Source organism: Rhinatrema bivittatum, chromosome 7 (genome assembly GCF_901001135.1).
Source record: "Rhinatrema bivittatum chromosome 7, aRhiBiv1.1, whole genome shotgun sequence".
Lineage (NCBI taxonomy): Eukaryota > Metazoa > Chordata > Amphibia > Gymnophiona > Rhinatrematidae > Rhinatrema > Rhinatrema bivittatum.
The window spans coordinates 88,188,333-88,203,719 of record NC_042621.1 but is presented as its reverse complement, the minus strand read 5'-3'; the positions used below and the strand labels follow the sequence as shown (position 1 = coordinate 88,203,719).

Here is a 15,387-nt window from a genome sequence, read left to right as displayed (position 1 = left end):
TGTATGGGATTTACACGGGGAGAGCGCTAAGCAGCCCTTACGTTTTTGGAACGCACATTTTGTCCTGTAAAACTCCTTTCCGTGTCGGCCTGAGAATTGGAGGTAAGAACCTGGACCCATCACACGTTTAAAGAGACAGTCTTGGGGTCGGTTAAAGCAGGGCTTCCCAAACCTATCCATCCTGGGGACCCCACAGGAAGTCGAGTTTTCAGGGTGTCCACTGTTATCAATGCATCCCATGGAGACTCAGTATATGCAAAGGTATCTCATGCCTGTTCATTGTGGATGTCCAAAAAACCCAACTGGCTCTGAGGTCTGACAGTTGCCTGCAAGCAGCGAAGATGTGCAGGGGTCATGAACAGGGACATCGCTGCAGATCATCCAGAGCTGACTCAGCTGCCTACCTGCCCCCCCTCCCCCTCCTCCCATGTCATTTGGCTTTAATTTGCATAGTTTCACCACTGCTTCACTGCAGAGGAAAATACAAGTAAGACAGCAGACTCAAGCATGACTTTACCTTTCATTTACTTTGCACATAAACTGAATTACATTTGGTTTGCAGTTTAATGCCGATGCCGTGCTTTGCTAAGCCTTTTCCCTTTTATACATCCCTCATGGTACTGCAGTACAGATGCGCAGGTCTGCTCGAGAGCAGCATATGTGGCCCACCAAGGCACTGGCATCCTCAGGCATGCCAAAAAAAAAGAAAGGAAGACATTAAAAGAGAGAAAATTGGGATGCTACGTTATTAGGAGTAGCCTGTGGTTACAGCAGTGACCGTTGAACCAGGGAGATCAGGGTTCAAATCCCACTGCTGCTCCTCGGGACCTTATGGGCAAGACACTTTACTCTCCATTGTCTGAGGTACAAACTTAGATCGTGAGCCTTCTGGGGACAGGGAAATACCTACAGGACCTGAATGTAATCTTCTTTGCCCAAAAGCAGTCTATAAAACCTAGATAGACCTGCCTTTCTCCTTCCGCCCCAACATACTTGTTCCTGAAGTATTATAAAGCCACTTTTCTAATTCCTGCTACAGCCCAGGGAAGAGCAGAGTCGCCACTTAATTCACTGGTCCTTCTTGAACAGGAGGTCCCTGGCGGCATGACCCAACCAGTCACACAATCGATGATTAGTGAGAGAGAGTGGGTGTGGCCTCCAAAGGAGGCTGTATTTGTTTTAAAAAAAAGAAAAGAAAAAACATGAAAATTCTGACTTCAGTGTACATTTGGAAGGATGGTCCCGGTCAGTCGCTGTCTTTGTTCTGCTCTCAGGCCTGTTTGCAGAAATAAGCGCTAGATTCATGACCCTGCAGTGTAACAGGGGTGGAGCGAGGCAGCAAGCAAGCCCCATCACTAGCATGCCCCACCCCCACATCAACTGGCTCCGCCTCCAAGGGTTGCAGGGACTACCGGTATTTCTGGCCTCAGTGCACAGTGCTTGCGCCTTTACCTCTCACGAGTTACATGAATGATTACAGTCCGAGCTGGGGCCTTCTCTTCTTTCACACTGCATGAGCACCTGCAAAGGGGCAAATGCCAACTCGAGTTTGGCAACTCTCAACTATATAATGGCTAAAGTAGGTTAAAAATGTCAATAATTTAAAAGATGGGCATGTGGCTTATAAGTATAAACTGCATATAAACCTTGGGGAGAGCTTTTATCATGAGGGCAGGGGGCAAGGGCTACTCTCTCAGGAGCTGGGATGACCTTCCGCCTGGCCAGCCCCCTCCGCTGCAGGCTGAGCCCTTGGGTTCTGGGGGCAGTAGGGCTTAACTGGACAGGCTGCATAAGCTGGACAAGCAGGGCAGACACAGGCTGGACATAGTGGACAGAGCTGGTCTGGAAGCTAAGGTCTGGGTATAGATACAGGGAAGAAAGTGAGGACTGGGTACTAGAATGGGCAAGGAGCTGAGAACCATACTGGGACAGGTAAGGAGCTAATACACACACAGGCTGGGCAGGACACAGATGTAAGCCCTTCTGTAGCCTCCAAAGGTGAGACCCAGAGGAAGAGGTGGTGAGTTACACTGCTGCAGTCCCAGGAACAGCAACAGTCCACTCGGGATTGACAAGACCGTCTCTGGGCGGCCCAAGGGAAGACTTTCCATGCAACCAAGTCCAAGGTCCACATCGTTGGTTGGTTGCAAAAAGAAACTGAATGTTATTTTCAAATCCAAATCCAAATGCCAAGGCAGCGGGAAACGACAGTAGAATCATGACTGGAATAATTGGAAACAGTCCCACAAAAACGAAACAAATTCAATAATCTCCCACTCCCTCTAACCCCATGGCCTTCAGGGCAGCCTCCTAACTAGAAAGATCTTCCACTGGAGCTTTCCCAGACAAAGAGTTTCCCTTTTGGTGGACAGGATGTCCTCCCTCTACCCGGTTCTTCAGCTGAGAATCGTCCCTGTTCTTTGCCTCAGAAATCTACGAATGCCTCGCAAGCCCCTGTATCTTCTCAGGTCCCACAAGACAGCACCCAACATGCCAGGGTGCATCCCACGTAGACCCTCACCCCCTTGTTCATTCCCTGTGGTGGGGAGATTACCCCCTCTGGTTACTACCTTATCTCCTAAATCACCTCTTCCTTTCCAGCACCAGCTCTCTCCACCCCCACCCCCTGCATCCCTCCCTAATAGAGAGGAGGCTTGTAGCTTGCAAGAGCTGTGCTCTTACCCAGAGCTCCCTGACCTCTCACTGAACTCTCTTTAAACCTGACAAGCACATTGGGAAGAGTACACCAATGTTTCGCTTATTTTCTTCGTACTGTTTGCATTCTCTTATGTATATCTTTAATAACCAGATTTGAAACATAAACCTGAAGAACAGGAACCCTTCTAGAAGCATTTAGTGACCCTAGGTAGGGTTTGCACAGGCACAGGCTTGAATGCTGAGTGGGCACTGGGCTGGATACGGACACAGGCTTGGGCAAGGCAAAGCAAGGAATAGATGCTGGGGACTGGACTGGTGCAGGACACGGTAACACCTGACCAGTCAAGGACTGGACTTAAACAAGGCCGACAAGTGTAGGGACAGACAAGGACAACACAGAACAGAGAACACTGAGGCCCGAAGGCTGCAACATATAAGGCTCAGAGGTCGTTAAGAAGGGGGCCTGAAGGCCACTAGGTAAGGTTAAGGCCTAGAGAAGCCGCAAGGCAAGGAGCAAAATACAGGAAGGCCTGGAGGCCACAAGGCATTGAACAAGGCAAGAGTGGCCAGGTCAGAGAGGCTGATTCCATGTAGGTTCTGGCAAGGCAGGGTTAAATGGGGATGGAGCTGAGGTGTTGCGAGCAACGAGGGGGAGCTTGGCAAGACTGGAGGTGAAGCTCACGGTGTAGTGGAGGCTGCGCCAAAGGCTGAGTCAGGTGGCCAGCGAGGAGATGGCTCGGGTAGATCGGAACAGAGCTCGCTGGAGACCTCTGCTAGTAAGGAGGTGTCACTGCGGACTGGATCAGGGCACAGGGAGGCTACATAGCAGAGGAAACCGTGACAGCTGTTTTAAGCAATCCTTCAGTGAAAACCAGTTAAATATGAGGATACAAGATTTTGGGAGGAATCTCATTGCAGTTTTTTTATTGCTGAAAAAAATGTGAAATCTTTGCTGTGTCTTCTAGGATCAAGGTGACAGATGTGTCAGCCAGCCAGGCCCAGGGGATGGAGCTGGGTTTAGCTCCCAGCCCTGTTATCAGCAACAGTAGGCATGTCCGCTTGTGAACCTGGGAGCAAGGAGCAGTCGCTGAAGCACTGGTGAGTCTGCCGTCGTTATCTCACCTTCCTCCTCCTCCTCCTCCTCCTGCTCTTCTGTAGTGGATGGAACATGGTAGGCATGAAGGACGTGCCAGCTGTTTTCCCTAAAGCTACCTGCGTCTGCACAGGAGAGGCCGTAAGACGGAGCATCTAAAAGTCTCGCTGAAAATCAAACGTGCTGGATTTTTCAGAGAGTTCAGAGCCTGTGGGTATCACGTGCACGGGGTGAGCAATCTGAGACGTGGAATTTCTTGATCTTTTTTTTTTTTTAATAGTTCTGCAGCTCACCGAGCCGGGACTGCTTCTTCTGCACTCAGGACCTCCTGGCTGCAGGTAGCAGAAATGATGTAGATCAGAGACAGGGACCCTTACTAAGGTCAGGTGCCGTGAAGCGCAGCATTTCTAGAATTACCAGGTCGGTGGGTCCCGGAGGGATGTCCTTTGCATTGGGAGGCTGTGCCACTCTAGTGGCGGTGGCTGGCCCGCTGCCATAAATTTGCCGTCTCTATTGAGGAGAATGTGGTGGGGGAGTGGAGGGAGCAGGGAAGAAGGGAATGGGGGGAGGACACAGTTCCGAGTTCAGTCTGAGACAGACAAGGGGGCAAGAGACTTTCAGGGGAAAAACATGGCGCTCGCTCCGTTGAATCCACTTGAACATGTTGAAATAAAGATCAAAGAACAAGTTGGAGGTGAGGCCTTGGTACTGAACTGACTCCTCCCTCATGAAGGGGGGCAGAGCGCCTGAAAGCTGGTCACAGATGCACTAGGTTAGATCAATAAACAGGTCTCACCTACAGCTTCTTTATTGATCTTTCATTTTACATAAGGGAAATTGACAGTAAAACTATTACAGAGAAGTCTACAGTGTGAGGCTAGATTGTACCAGAGGAAAATAAACAGGAAGAAGAGGCTTGTGCATGTGTTACCAATAAGCCTGCAAACCCACTCACCCCTTCCCTCAAAGCAAAAGGATGTGCCGAGGAACCAGGCCAGGAGTCTGGAGAAAAACTGATGATGAAATTAGAAAGGCAAGCTCAGGGTCACACAGAAAGTCAGCGACTGAGGCGCAGGGAGAGAAAGTGATTCTCAGGGTCACAGAACGTCAGCGATTGAGGCACAGGGAGAGAGAAAGTGACTCTCAGGGTCACAGAAAGTCAGCGATTGAGGCACAGGGAGAGAAAGTGACTCTCAGGGTCTCACAGAAAGTCAGCGACTGAGGCAGAGAGAGAGAGAGAAAGTGACTCTCAGGGTCTCACAGAAAGTCAGCGACTGAGGCAGAGAGAGAGAGATAAAGTGACTCTTAGGGTCACAGAAAGTCAGCGACTGAGGCAGAGAGAGAAAGTGACTCTCAGGGTCACACAGAAAGTCAGCGATTGAGGCAGAGAGAGAGAAAGTGACTCTCAGGGTCACAGAAAGTCAGCGACTGAAGCAGAGAGAGAGAGAAAGTGACTCTCAGGGTCACACAGAAAGTCAGCGATTGAGGCAGAGAGAGAGAAAGTGACTCTTAGGGTCACAGAAAGTCAGCGATTGAGGCAGAGAGAGAGAAGTGACTCTCAGGGTCACAAAGAAAGTCAGCGACTGAGGCAGAGAGAGAGAAAGTGACTCTCAGGGTCACAGAAAATCAGCGACTGAGGCAGAGAGAGAGAGAAAGTGACTCTCAGGGTCACAGAAAGTCAGCGACTGAGGCAGAGAGAGAAAGTGACTCTTAGGGTCACAGAAAGTCAGCGACTGAGGCGCAGGGAGAGGAACTGCAGTTTATTGCTCCAACCACTAGTCTCTGCCTCCTCCCCTTAAATCAGCGGTTATTGATAGGCTCTGGGAATTACAAACTGTTTTAGTATGCTCTGATTGCTGTGTTCTGCTTATTATTACACCCTGTTGGACTAAATAAGACTTGTATTTATTCCCCCTCACTGATCTGGAAGCAGTAAATTCACTATTGCTCTCCAGCCTCTCTTTTAATTAAAAGCAACTTTAATTATTGTCTGTCATCAGCTCCTAGCGAAAACACAAAACTAACTTTCACAGCAAAAAGAAGTAATTCAGCTTTCTGGTATGAATTGTATCCTGTCTTCTGTGCACGGCCAGCCTTCTCTCCTCTTCCCTTCCCGGCCGCCTTGGCTCTTTCCCAGTAAACCTGGATTTGCCAGGCTCGCTGGCGGAGAGATAAGCCCACGGATGGTGTGTCTAGAAAGGAAACCAGACTGATCAATGTGAATGAATGTGTTACATCCCAGGCGATCAGATAAAAGAAAAGAAAAAAAAAAAAAACCTGGCAGGAATTAAAGAAAAAAAAATCATTAAACATCTTCCTGCCTGCCTGCCTGCATCACAGGTTCCTTTCCAGAATTAAAACAGTTTTTGCAGACTTTTAGATTGATTGGAAAGTAGTTTCCAGTATGTGGGGGTTTCTTTTAACAGGACTGGCCAACCTTTTAGCAGACGGAGAGCAGCAAACAAAATGCTCTGGGTTTTTATGATCTGGTGGCTGTTGGCCTTTCGATGCAGAAGAAACATCGTTTTAGTAATTATCTCTGTTTTGCCAAGTATTTTTATTTTGTCTGCCGTTTCCAGCCCTCTCTCCTCGCTAGACAGAAAACAGGTTTCTCCTGGCGCTGGCTGTGATGTGGCCACGCCCAGGGGGGTTATGGGAAAGATGAATGCTTGGGCTGCGCACAGTAGGATGGCAGCTGTGCCCTGCACTGGAATGGCATCAGGGGAGGTACAGAGCGTCAGATGGAAGGAATAAGTATTGCAACAAGGGCAGGCCCTTAAAAATGCTTCCTGGGATGCTTGAGTGGTAACAGAGAAGCATGCCGTCCCCTGTGAAGTGACGGCAGCTCATCTTTCATTGACCATTGTGGTTGAGGGTATGAAATCTGGGGCGCTAACTGGGGCAGCAGTCACTTTGCCCCGGTACCCCCACAGCATCTGGTGACGTTCTCTGTAATTCCATTCTAGATGCCCTTGGTAAGAATGAATGCGGGGGAGGGGAGGGGAGGCCTGTACCATGCAGGGTATTAGAATGGACTCATCCCACGGACACTGGCCTGGGGCAGAGTTTCCTTTTTCACTGTAATATATTATATAATCTTCATTTTTGAGGTGTTTTAAATAACTCGATAGTTCCTGTGAGGCTCTGTGTCCAGCTAGCTGGACATTCCTGTTTGGGCTCCAACCTTTCCGTGTCACTTTATCCTGTGCCACAAATCCCCTCATGCCCTGAAACTCTCCAAAACTCATCTCCAGGTCACCTCCAGTATAGAAGTGCACCTCCAAAGACTAGGCCCATTTCCAGGAGTCGGCATCTGAATGAGCCTGAAGCCCGGGCACAGATTCCCCTTTCCTTCTAATGACCACCCCTGTGCTCTCTCTCTCTGTACAACAAACGCCTGGGATCCCACAGCTCTGACAAGTAGGGAGGGGACCTGACTTCAGCTCGTTACAGCCAGCGAGGGGCTGCTGCCCATTTACAGAGCACATGCTGCTGTCTGCAGAGCAGACCCCTAAGGAAGCAGTGCTGCCAGGTGTAAGCACAGGGTGCTGCAGGGGCGAGTGCTGAAGGCGGTGCAGCTGGAATACCGGCCTGCGGTCATTCTGTCTTCCTGCTCTGTCGCTGCGCACAGCAGACCACGTTCTTCACGCTGAAGCAATTCAATTCCAAACCACAATTCCAGTCCTGACAGTGTAGGCCTTACTTTCTTTCTGGCAGAATTACGAATGCTAAAAAAAAAATGTCTGGAGAGCAAATTTCAATCAGGCTATGTCTCTCCCATAATTGGCACGCAGGGCCAGACGGCTCCCATTCTCCATCTTTTGAGGAGAGCCCCGCTTCTCCAGTCTTTGGGGCGGTACACGTATAACAGCCATTCCTGAGCTAAGACTTCCAGGATGGCATTATCCGAGCACGGGCTTTGTGTGGAGCCGATCCGGTCTCCCTGACCCCTGCACCTCTCTCTGTAGGGCTCCTGCGGTCCCGGAAGGCGCGGCAGACTTGTTTCTAAGAGGAAAAGCCCTCTCCTTGCTGGTGAATTTCAGTTTTGCTCTGCTATTGAGAATGGGCTTTGGAAGAGGCTGCCGCACCCCTTCATTAATGCTGTCACCCGCCAGGAGCCTGTTTTACGGAGAAACCGCATGAGAGATAGTTAAAAGTTGTTGAAATGCTGAAAGCCGTTCTTTAAACAACAAAAGCAAAACTAGTGTGACTGATACATTGTCCTCCCCTGATAAAGTCAGACTGTACCTGCAGCAAATGACCTTTTAGAAAGCTGTGGCGACCGAGACGTGCGTAAAATTATGCACATATTCCCAGGGGAGAGGCGTTTCAGGGGGTGGAGCGAGGGTGGGGCTGGAACTTATGCGCATACCTTTTGATTTTAAAAAGTCTGTGTGCTGTCAGTGGGGTAGGGCTGGGATAGGATGGGTGCCATTTGCAGGGCAGAGATGGGATGGGTGCTGCTGCCAGAGCGGTGATGGGATGGGCGCTGTCAGATGTGGGATGGATTGGGCGCCACTTGGAGGGCAGAGATGGGAGCCATTAGTGGGGAGGAGCTGGGGATGGGATGGGCACTGTCAGCAGGGTGGGGATAGAATGGGATGCCCACCACCGGTGGAAGAGGGGTAGGATTATCCTGACCACCTCTGGGAACGGGATGAGCGCTGCCAGTGAGATGTGGGGGAATGTGATGGGTGCCATAAGCGAGATAAAAGGGTGGGGTGGAATGGGATGGGGCACCGCTGGCAGGGCAAGGCTGGGATGGGTGCTGTCAGTGGGACAGGGGTGGGATGGGATTGGTGCCACTTGCAGTGTGGGGATGGAAGCCATCAGTGGGATGGGGATGAGATGGGACAGGGAGCTCAGCAGGGTGAGGATTGAATGGGGCACCACTGGCAGGATGGGGATGGGGTGGACTAGGCACTACCAGTGGATGCCAGTGTAGCAAGGATGGGATAGTCACCATGGGTGGGGTGGAGAGGGATGCAGTGTGTGCCAGGAGAGAAGAAGCTCTGTTAATGTGCTTAGCACAGAACAGCAGGCCACGGAGCCACGTAGTGCTGCTGTGTAAGATCCGGTGCAGGCCAGCATCATGCAAGCAAGCAAAGGTGGACGCGAGTTTGTGGCTTGTGAGCACAGAGCGGTTGGGAGCTATCGGGGAAGGTGTAGGAGAGAGAGGAAATGTGAAACGCAAAGCAAGCAGTGCCACTGACTGGGATGGGGAAAGCGTGCAAGCATGGGAGGAGAGCACTGCTGGAGCAGCAGACCCCGGGATTCGGTACTCACCACTTCCATGACTGACCATATGGGGACTTGCATGTGTAGCCGTTGGCTCACATGGTATATGACCCGGAGAGCCATGAACCCCTGTAATTTAAGCCCCTCAGGAATGTTGAGGAAGATGCTCAGAATCAGTCGAGTTTGAGAGTTCAGGCCCTGTAGGAGCAGCTTGTGTGTGAGAGAAGAGCGGAGATATAAAGATACGCCCAGGAGCTTGGCAATGCAGGAAGTGCCTGGCTCCTGCCGAGGCCGAGAGCTCCTGGGAAGTTAAATGCATCCCCATATGGGAGAAATTTACAGTCTGGAAGGTCACAAAATAGTGCGTAAACGGAAGATCCTCCTAACGCACCCACACACTCAGGGACGTCTCCTGTGAGAGGGAAGAAGCCCAGGTCGGAGGAAAAGGAGAGGCATCCAGAGATTCTCCGAGGGCCAGGAACAGGTGGCACAGCTTTAAAATGAAGTCATCTGGGGATGGGGTTTTGTAACGCCAAAGATCTCTCCATGTGAAAAGTGAAGGGCTGAGCCCTGAAACTCATCACAGGTTTGTGAGAACTGTGGAGCAGCTTGCACGTGCATCTTTCTGGAAATAAAAGTCAGACCAGTTCTGGAGCTGCATATTTGGACTAGAATACCGTTATTTCAGGCCCGGACTAGAGGTAATTGTGCAGTCACCCTTCGCTTTCAGTGCTTTGCCCTCACGCCACAAACTGACTGACCACAGGTTAAAAAGAGCCCGAAGACCATTCAGGGCATCCCCACCGAGCTCTGGGGATCTCAGAGTGGGGGGTGGCTCAGAGAGACCTGCATGGCTTGGAGTTGCTGGCTAGGTCTTTGCATTAGACACAGAGGTACAGAAATAGGTTTGTTTTTTTTCTCTCTCTCTCTTGCAGGAGACTCCATTCAGAATAACTAAAAAAAACCAAAAAAAAAAACCTAAAAAAACCCCATGAAAGCAACTTCTCTCCATGCTCTAAAAGACATGAGGGCTCCCAGAGACGTCTCGAACCGAGCAGTGAGCCCCAGACTTTTCTGAAAGTGCCCCTGAGCTGCGAGGACAGGGACAACCGGAGCAGAGTCTGCTTCCTGCCCCGCGGGCTTATCTCAGCCTTTTCCCTTGCCTGGGCCACAGTTTAAAAATAGAAATGGCACTGCGGAGATTGTCTGTGGGAAATTACAGCTGCCGATCCCAGCCTTTACTTGGAAAAAGTCCTAGCCTAAGAACCGGTTCCTGCAGGCGCAGGCAGCAGAGGGGCCCTTCCTTGCTGCTCCAAAATGTTATTTGCGTGTGTGTGAGGGGGGGGGGGATTGTTTAAGTGGTTTAAGGTTTATTATAAGGTTTATTGTTATTTATATACCGTTGTCTCAGCATAGCCTTCACAGCGGTTTACAATACAAATAAATACACAGTGGAGAAATTACATTCAGTCATAAAAGATAAAAACAGCTACATTTAAAGGAAAGAAATTACAAAAAACATAGCTGTTAAAATATAGAAATGTAAATAAGAACTATACATATTAAACAGATAAAACCAATAAAACTATATACATTGCAACATTGCCTGCGAATTAATAGAAAGCAGCCTGCGCTTAATTTTCACTGTATGCTGCATTGAATAACCATGTTTTCAATTCTTCTTTAAACTTGCTTTTTTCCCCGCTGCGTCCTTAATTGAGTTGGTAATGAGTTCCACATTTTTGAGCCTGTGATGGATAACGCTCTTTCTCGAATTTGACTAAGATGTGCTCTCCCGGCGCACTAAGATGCGCTCTCCCACTGCACTAAGATGCGCTCTCCCGGCGCACTAAGATGCGCTCTCCCACTGCACTAAGATGCGCTCTCCCACTGCACTAAGATGCGCTCTCCCGGTGCACTAAGATGCGCTCTCCCACTGCACTAAGATGCGCTCTCCCGGCGCACTAAGATGCGCTCTCCCGGCGCACTAAGATGCGCTCTCCCGGTGCACTAAGATGCGCTCTCCCACTGCACTAAGATGCGCTCTCCCGGTGCACTAAGATGTGCTCTCCCACTGCACTAAGATGTGCTCTCCCGGTGCACTAAGATGCGCTCTCCCACTGCACTAAGATGTGCTCTCCCGGTGCACTAAGATGTGCTCTCCCGGTGCACTAAGATGTGCTCTCCCGGTGCACTAAGATGCGCTCTCCCGGTGCACTAAGATGCGCTCTCCCACTGCACTAAGATGTGCTCTCCCACTGCACTAAGATGTGCTCTCCCGGTGCACTAAGATGTGCTCTCCCGGTGCACTAAGATGCGCTCTCCCACTGCACTAAGATGCGCTCTCCCACTGCACTAAGATGCGCTCTCCCGGTGCACTAAGATGTGCTCTCCCGGTGCACTAAGATGTGCTCTCCCGGTGCACTGGAAGGTCGGTGCACTGGGAGAGCCTTTTCTCCTTCCAGCCGGACGCCATCTTTGGAGAAACCGCAGAGCTGGCCTGGGCTGCCCCAGCAAGGGCACCGTGCAGGGCCCCACCGCTGAGCCCTCCTCTCTCGGGTCGCCTCTCGCAGCTTTGAACGCTGGCTTGGGCGCGCAGCCGGTCAGCGGCCGGACTGAACGGGATCGAAGGCGACCGCCCGGAGACCTCGTTCTTGGGTGTGTGAAAAAAAAAACAAAAAAAAAAAGAAAAACACACATGAAAGATCGCCACCTTCTTCTCGCATAGCGGCCATGGGTTTTGCAATTCCTGTTAACAAAAAAAAAAAAAAAGCGAGCCATCCCTGCTCCACCCCCTCCCCCATGCCTTTTAGGATTGAGGGGAGCCTGCCGCAAAAGTGCCGCGCTCTGCCGTATTGCCTCATACCGCAGGTTACGTTCTGCGCCTTCGTGGTCAGCTCTGGCACAAGTGATCTGGGATAACGCGCGCCGTAGGGATGAGCCAGACCCCTCCACACCGCCCACCTAAGCGCAGGCCGGAACTTTCCTGCAGATCGGGGCCACTTCAAGGCTGTTAAGGCGCCCTGGGTGAACCTTCAGTCTTGCGCCCTCCCCCCTCACACACCCGACGGCGATGAGCGGCAGGCTCTCGCGTGGCGTCCCCCTCTCACCTCCTGCCAAGTCCTGAGGCTCCCCTCCCTGTGACCCAGGGTCGGATTTCCCATAAGGGTCAACCTAGGCCATGGCCGAGGGCGCAGCAGTCAGGGGGGGGGCGGATATACAGCAGAAATAACAGTCAAACATTTACAGATGTTTCAGGATTATTTTGAAAAGGCCATATAAAATGCTGGGTTTTTTAAAATGTACATCCATATACTTTAAATAAACTGAGCGGTACATTTACGTTGCCCATCTCTACAGTTTGCGCTGTCTCGCTCAGTCACAGGCAAAAAGCATTTGCTATTTCTCTCTCACACGCTCAGCGTAAACCACGCGTTAAAGGAAAATTCCAGATTTGGCCTTACAGTAGTGATTCCAAGCGCTCCATTACGCTCATATCGCTTGTCTTCTACATATCTACTGATAATAGGTACGTAAAGTATATCGTCACTACTTTTATATACTGTTTTGTTAACTCAGGGCTGAAAGCCGTAAGCAGGAAAAGTTGACGGGGGTGTTCGCCAGATTATAAGGGGGCTGCGGTTTTTATTACAAAACATGAACCATACACAACTTGTGGCTTGTTCATGCAGCATCATTGAATGTGGTGTAATGTAAGTTTGACACAAAATGCAAAACATTTCAATAAAATTCTATAACGTCAGATGAGAATCGATGTAAATCTTCTGCATTTTATGTCAATTTTATTCGCTGTTTTTTGTATCGAATACGCCATCTGGGTGAATAATTTGAACTAACCAAAGAAGTAATCGTCGTACCTCGTATGGGTTATATAGGCAGACGTCTGCATTTTGCGGGCTGGGTCGGGTTCAAAATATTTCAGCACTGGTCGGGTCGGACAGAAGAACGTCCGCGGGGCGATGCGGGTCCCGCGGGCTGAACATTTTTTTTACTGCTTTGGGTCTGTTTTATTTTGCTTCCGGGTTCACGCGTCGCAAGTTTAAATACGTTTCGAATAACTGGCAGGGATTACATACTAAACTGAAAATTATAAATCAGCTTTTGAGGGGGAGGGGGCGCAGCAGACTTGTGCTTTGGCCTAGGGCGTGGAGATGTGTAAATCCGGCCCTGCTGTGGCCCCTGTCCACACTGCCCAGCCTCCTCTCTCTCATCCCCCTGGCCCAGCATCTTCCTCCCTCTTCCCTCCACTTCCTGCTCAGCCCAGCGCCATTACGGCAGGCTCTTTGCTCCCTTGTTGCAGTGCGCAGCCCCCTCTCTCTCTCCACCCTCTGCCTGACCAATATCCTCTCCGTCTCTTCGCAGCTCACCTTCTTCTTCCCTCCATGACGCCCCCACTCTCCAACGTCCTCGCTATCTGCACCCCCACGCCTCCTGAGCATTCGTTCCCTCCTTTCGTGTAATGCTGAGCCTTAAAGGCGGTTAAGGTAAGCCCCTGGGTGTCTTTGCCACCCCCCTCCTCTGAAAAATGTCGCCGTTCGCGTAGTCCACCTAATGGAAGAAGCAGCCCTGCCTCAGATTAGCCTGAAATGTGCTTCTCCCGCCGTATGCAGATCTCAGATGTCTTTGGCGTTCATCTGGAAATGCATTTCAGACTGGAGCCAGGACTTACCCCCCACCGCCGTTCTCAGGTGCCTGCTTCGCAAAGCAGAGTCGGTCCCCAGCCAGGAGTGTGCGTGCACGGAAACGTTTCCTGCCATTCAGTTTCGTTTCACATATATTTCGGGTATCCCATTTCATTTTCCCATGTATATCATTTGTTTCTAACGAGCGGTGGACTTTTACTAAATGTTGTACTTCTGGCTAGCATATCCTGCTAACGTGACATAAAAGTCAAGCAGTATTTTGTTGAGCCGTTTTTGGATGGGAAACAACGCCAAACAATATCACAAATCATGTGGATGCTTTCCTTTTTGAGTGACACACATCCCTATCCAAAATCCCAGGTCTGTCTCTTTAAAGCTAGGCCAACCAAGGGAAAGGTTTAGAATGACTGAGCTCTCTCATTCCACGTGAAGAAGAATTGCCTTCCCTGGCTCTTTAAATCTCTTTTGGGTGAAAGATCTGTGCCTCTCCTCACGATGCAGGTAGTGATTTTCCCCGCTTCTGTTGTGCGTCCTCTCTGCTGTATTGAAAGAATAATTGTCTCTAAACAGTGAAATGACATTAGCAGCTGATGATTCAAAAGCCCAGTGCCACCCTTGCATAGTTTGATATTGCAGCCTTCCCCTTGTCTTGGTGAATCAGTCCCGGCCCGGCATACATCCCCTAGGCTTATCTGTTAATACCTGCTAGGCTTGTGAATTTGCCCGACGTGCTGTTAAAACATATCCAATGACATTGCGGTGCAGTTGCAGCCTCGCTAGGCAGCAGACTTCAGACGGAGGATATGTTTCCAACACTGCAGCTCTTCCTTCTAACCACAATCTGCTTCCCTTTCTGTAGCTTTCAGATGGTGTCGGTTACATGTTATTATAAGGGCAGGACATTGCGTATCTTGTTTCAAAAAGGGAGCAAGACTGGACCTCGAGGCATTGGCTGAGCCAGTGCATTTCAGCTCAGAAGACTGAGTATCTCTTTTTTCCCAAGAGTGTGTGATTTTTTTTTTTGGTATGCAGACAGGCCTACATGAGCAAATAAACTTGTGAGGGAGGAAAACCCACATGCACATGTCTGGGAGAAGGGCGTAACCGGACCCATCACCTTTGCTGTTTTAAACAGGGCGCCTACTGGTATTTGCCTGACTCACGTGCTCATGGACAGCCTTGGATTTTGAGGAACCTGCTCTAGCGCCCAGGAAAGGTGACAGAGCCTCTGCAGTTTAGGCAGCAGGAGGCACTCGCAGGTCAGGAGAGTTTCTCCCTCTATACCAGAAGGTTCACTGGCTCTGGTCCTGGTTGAGATGTTTCCGCAGGGTATTGCCTCTCTCTGTCCAGTATCTGTGCGCAGCATCTAATCCTGGAGAGGGCCCCTCCATCTGCGAGCAAATCACTTAGGCTCTGCCGTTTTGAAAGCAGGAAACTTTTGGAGCAATGTATAAAATGTGTACAAAAAAATAAAAAGCTAAAAGCCGCACAAGAAGCCCTCTTCCTAGGGATGTGCCCAGAAAAGGGCATTTCATTTTCTCATGTCATTTGTTTATTATTTATTCAGTGTTTTGTTGCTTATTTTGGTTCAGTTTCTTTAATGAAAATAAAATAACACCAAAGCAGAAAAAAACCCCCACAAAATAGAAGACAGGAAAGGGCTGAGTTCCCTCTCCTGGTAAACCCCAACGCCAGCCCCACTGAATAAAAAAAAAAAAAAAAGAATTAACCTCA

At 50.0% G+C, this 15,387-nt stretch overlaps 1 protein-coding gene across 1 annotated transcript in view; it reads left to right on the top strand.

Annotated features, from left to right (window-relative positions):
* ZNF469 (zinc finger protein 469) overlaps positions 1-15,387 on the top strand; it is a 506,485-nt gene that overhangs the window by 243,758 nt on the left and 247,340 nt on the right. The window contains exon 3 of the mRNA XM_029608648.1: positions 3,624-3,756. The gene's annotated coding sequence lies outside the window, so the exon portion shown is untranslated. The remainder of the gene's footprint in view (positions 1-3,623; positions 3,757-15,387) is intronic.